The sequence below is a fragment of the Selaginella moellendorffii genome, unplaced genomic scaffold, assembly GCF_000143415.4.
Source record: "Selaginella moellendorffii unplaced genomic scaffold, v1.0 SELMOscaffold_5, whole genome shotgun sequence".
NCBI lineage: Eukaryota > Viridiplantae > Streptophyta > Lycopodiopsida > Selaginellales > Selaginellaceae > Selaginella > Selaginella moellendorffii.
The window spans coordinates 3,163,800-3,168,981 of NW_003314266.1; the positions used below are offsets into that span (position 1 = coordinate 3,163,800).

The 5,182-nt window shown below is 41.5% G+C and overlaps 1 long non-coding RNA gene across 1 annotated transcript; it reads left to right on the top strand.

The window, feature by feature from the left end:
• Positions 1-2,103: 2,103 nt before the first annotated feature.
• LOC9659378 lies at positions 2,104-2,389 on the top strand. The gene is made up of 3 exons (XR_002991808.1): positions 2,104-2,151; positions 2,204-2,251; positions 2,296-2,389. It is a non-coding gene; the product is annotated as an uncharacterized LOC9659378 (long non-coding RNA).
• Positions 2,390-5,182: the final 2,793 nt, after the last annotated feature.

Below are 5,182 nucleotides of genomic sequence, written 5' to 3' on the forward strand. Positions count from 1 at the left end.
ATGCCTAATGACCCACTATCCCCACTATATATTTGGAAACCCCCATAACCACTCCCCCCCCGGAACATACGCTTTGGGCTTTCACCCTTACCCATCCTTAGTACCCGGAGTTAGTCTCTGGAACTAATTCGAAACTTATTAATATAAAATTGCATTATATTGCAAATTTTGGCATGGGACGAACACCATTGTGTTCAAGACAATCTTTATATTCCGTAGATATAATAAATTAGAAAATTTAAACACTTTCCATAAATAGCAATTATGACTAAATGGAACTAATATAAAGTGCATGATAGCGAGGGTACACAGTAAATTATCATCTGGTGAATATTAAGGGACTAAGCTCAATAACATAGGGGTTCCCAATACTAGTAAGTGCAAGTCAACAAATGAATTTCTTTAATCAAGTCACGTATGTTTAATTAATAACATTTAGGAATTCCGTCCTTATACTCATTTGGTCAAGTGCATATATAAAAATAAGTTTCTCAACTAACTTAGGCAAAGACTGAAAAAGGGACCAACAAAACCAACCTTTTCCTGTCGTGGCAATAAAGAAAAAATATCTAAAAGAACTAACCAACAAGTAACTTTCGATACCTGAAATCACATACCCAAAATTGCAAGATGCCTCCATGGAAAGAGAGCAGGATATAAAGGAAACACAAGGTTTCCAAGAGGAGAGTAATGCCTTTGACATTTCTCTATTGTGGCAACCCGAACTATGGTTTGACACCCTCACATACAAGCTTACACATTGGATCAAACACACTCATGCATTTCATGAGAATTGTACGGAATAAAGACAACAACACCATCCGGGTTAGACGGCATGGTGTGGCAGCGGCTGTTTGGAGGTGAGTGAGTAGAAGAACGCAAGAGCGCAGCTGACATTTTAGCTTGTGGGGGCAGGCGTTATCGGTGGATCTGCCTGTGGATGCAGCACACTGGCAGAAGCTCGAGCTCGCTCGTGCTCTCAAGCTTCTTTACGATAACACCACCACCTTCCTCTTCTCCGATATCTGCTGCAACCAGCAGTTGACTGCATATGGCTGCCCCGACACGATGTTGCTCGATCACCAGAGCTTCGCTCATGGAAACATCTGCCCCAAGCAGCGTCACACACACGCAAATGCCCTTTACTGGGGAGCACCTTGGAGCATTCCAGCCTATGTGTATGACAACGAGATGGAGCCTTCAATGACACCGCTGGAGCCATGCCAGATCAGGAGCATCGAAGCCATGGGTTGCATCTCCACATTCGAGCTCGGCCTGCAGTGTCGGGGTCCTCCGGTGCAATTTGTGATTGATGGAACTTTAGGAAAGTTCGACGCTAAACAAGTCCTCGTGTACGAGGAAGTGGATTCCATCTGGCAGAATCGGGTCTCCACCAGCTACATCCTTCTGGCGGTTCCCACCAAGGCATTGGAGTACAGAGGTCTGGACTGGGTTGCCAACTACGAGGACTACCAGGGCATGTCCATGACACTGTCGGCCAGGAAGTTCATCCAGGCGTCTCATGACCGCAGCCAGGATCCTGTCAAGGAGCTGAACGCTGTGGACGCGATCGGGATCAGAAAGTTCGGTTTGGTGGATCTCCGCGGCATTGGCGTCAATAGAAAGATGGGGCCTCTTGTTCTCCGAAGATGCTCTACGTGACGTGCTGCCGAGTGGGTCTGGTGCCAAGCTTGTCCCTGCTAAGGCACTCTTTGACGATGGTCTTTGGGACACGCTTGGTGTCCAGGACAGGGTGGCCAAGGATGCGGCCGTATGTGACATAATGCATTCTCGGGGCATAACAGAGATGGTGCTGCTCAAGTCGCAGGTGAGCTCAATTCACTGCTTTTTGTTACAGGATTGTTGTGGCCGATTGGACGAGGTTCAGGACACTATACTGCTCGATGCGGTAAACCATTCTTGTTCCTTGGCTCTTGTGAGCTTAATTCCATTGCTTTCTGTTACAGGATTGTGGTGGCCGATTTGACACTGTCGTGAATTCTCAGGGCACAATCGAGGCAAAATCTAAGGTAAACCACTCTTGTTCCTTGGCTCTTGTGAGTTCAATTCCACTGTTTTCTTTTGTGTCAGGATTGTGGGGGCAAGGTTGCCAATTCTCAGGGCGCAATGCTGCTCGTGGCAAAATCTAAGGTAAATCCTTGGCTCTTTGTGAGCTCAATTCCATTGTTTTCTATTGTTTCAGGATTGTGGGGGTAGATTGGAGACGATGCTACTCAAGAAAGAATCTCAGGTAAATCAATCTTGTTTCTCTAATACCTACTCACTCCTTCACAGGGAAGATGCTTATTCTCCACTGCTGCTGTGGTGGCCACAAAATGCCAGTTTCACATACCTTGCACAAATACAAAGTGTCCTGGCCTTTTGCTGATACTCTGCAAAAATTCTAATTGCTCTGCTAACAATATCATTAAATGGGCAACACATTCTACATTTAATCTTTCTTGGTAAACAAAATTTTCAATTTCTAATTTAAAAGGTTCTTGTCTTTCTAGAGTGCCATCTTGGAAAGGGCTAACTTTCTAGTGTTATCCAAAGTAAGAGAGCAACCTATGATGTTCCTATCGAGGTATGGTAATCTGTTGTTTGAGTTTCTTCAATGTTATACCGTTGTGTTTCTTAGGTCGTGCTGGAGGAATTACAAGCAGAGGGGATTTTGAACGTTACGGACGATGAAGTGATCGCACTCGGAATGAGTCTTATTTACTTTGGAGGTGAGTTTGAAAAAATCTTCTTGTTCTTCTGTACTAAAAACATTGTAATTGTTGTGTAGGAGGCTAGCATGGTCGGGCAAGGTCGGCGGGATTGGATGACTACTTACAAGTGTTTCACCATCACCCTTTGTAATTGCAGGAAAACTTGGGATTAACTTAAGTGACGGTTTGAGCGTGATTTGTCCAGGCCAGGGAAACTTGATAAAAGTTAGGTATTTCTTCGCCACCTTTGCATTGTCAAATATGAATAATAATGTGTCTACAAGACTATTAGGTTTCGATGGCAATGTGATATATTGAGTTGTGATTAATTAAGCTGTAAAGAATGCGCTACAGCTAAGCAGTCAAAAACAAGATTGCATGCATTCTCATCTTAATATCTCCTCTTCCTCCCCCTGCCGCTGCTAAAGAGGCCATGGCCAAGGAGTGCTCCAATGATGCTGTAGTGCTGCCAGAGGTCAGTCTCTTCAATATCTGGGTCCTTGTGACTGTCGCTGGGAGGAGGGACAATTCCATCAGCTGATACTGAAGAATAGGAACCTTCTGCAGCTCCTTTGTCTTCTCCTCACCACCTTTCGAGTGGGAATGGGTTAAAAGCTGGTGGGAACACAATCAATTGACTTTTATTCTTGTAACAGGTTCTTGAAAGCACTGAGCACTGTGGTGTAGCTCGGATTGGAGGTTTTGCTAGACTCCATCTAATAAACTATAGTCCTATTGCATGATCTTTAGAAAGTACTAAAAGAAGTTGGGCTTAGAAAACATTTATAGAATTTGTGTAAAGACACACTTCAAGATGCCTAGCCAAGTGTATAATATCATCTTAGGTGTCAATTGGTTTCAAGTTGCTGGGGTGTAGTGTAATTTTGAAAGGAATCTCCCATCCTTCTCTTGTTGCTATTGATTGTGTGTTTGGCATAGTTTGTTAGCTATGCTTGAAGATCTTCCACCTTTACCATTTGGGCCCTTATTGCAGAGTGGGAGTGTGATGTTGGAGAAGCTCTGCTTTCCAAAACTAATTGGTCCTATTAATTAGACCAAGTCCACTATGCACACTTGCTATAGTATTCCTACTTGAGATGGTCGTCTGATCAAAATGGGCATTTACTGGTGATCTCTTAAAGAGAGGGAGCACATGTACAAGTGTGTGAAGGAGATGTTTGACTTGGCAGTCATTTGCAAATCATGCAATCCATGAACTGTCAAGCCACATCTTATTCCTAAATCAGATGGGACAAAGTATTTTACAATTCACACTCTGAATGATGTCACGATTGTTGACTTATATCCTTTGACTTTGATGGATTCTTTAGAGAATAGTCTTTCACCATAATAGACTTGGTGTCAGAGTATTAGCAAATATGGATTTTGCTAATATGGCCTTGGACTTAGTGTCAGGGCATTAGAAAATAGCAAAGACAACTTTTAAACTTTCAATAGATTTGTATAAGTTCATAGTGATGCCATTTGGTTTAATATAGGCCCTTGCCGGATGAAATGTTGAAAGGCATTGAAGAGTTTGTATGAGCCAATTTAAACATTTTCTCAAACTTAAACGTCTGAAGTACAAATCTGGGCAAAACTCTCTGAAGTACTTAGGGTTTATGATCTTGCAAAATAAAATTTTGAAAAATCTGGAGGGTTGATGAAGTTTATGTTCCTTGTAATATTGTAAAGTTGCATCAATTCTTGGGAAAGGCTACTTATTTGGACTGGTTTGTGCAAGTTTTTCACAAATTGCTTATCCTTTGCACAATTTCTTACAGTAGGATGTGAAGTTTATGTGGTCACACAAATGCCAAAGAGCATTTAAAGAGCTCAAGAAGCTTTTGATTTCTACACTAATTTTGCACCATCTTGATTTTTCTTCTGGATTTATCTTTTGTATGGATGCTTATGATGTGGGTCTTAGTGCTGACTTGATGCAAGAAGCTGCTAATGGTTCTAAACAACGCTTTTTCAAAGTTCCATGCTTATCTTTATAGTTTAGATATATAGTTATCAGATAAATAAAATTTTTTAGGGTAAGTTGGCTTTTACACACCAAGACTATAAATTCACAAGGATGCATTGTTCAAGATATAAATAGAATAGCTGATGTAGATGCTTTATCTCATACACCATTGGTGGTTACTCTTGTGGATGACTTGCTTCCTCCACTTCCAGAAAATATGTTACGTAGTTATGAGCAAGTAGTAGTTGCTCAAAAGGAGGAACCATGGATCCACTAATTGTAGAATGTTTTAGATGGCAATAAGCCTTGTGATGAGTATAATATTTTAGTGTATGCCAAATAGTTCAAGGTGGTTGAGTATATATTAGTGTATACTGGTGATAGTGCTGAATATCAATACTCATGGTTACACTTCTTCCATGGTTGACCTTGGGGTATTACAAAGTTTTGAAAAAACTATGAAATCAACTATATTGACCTCAAATGTATCAAGATG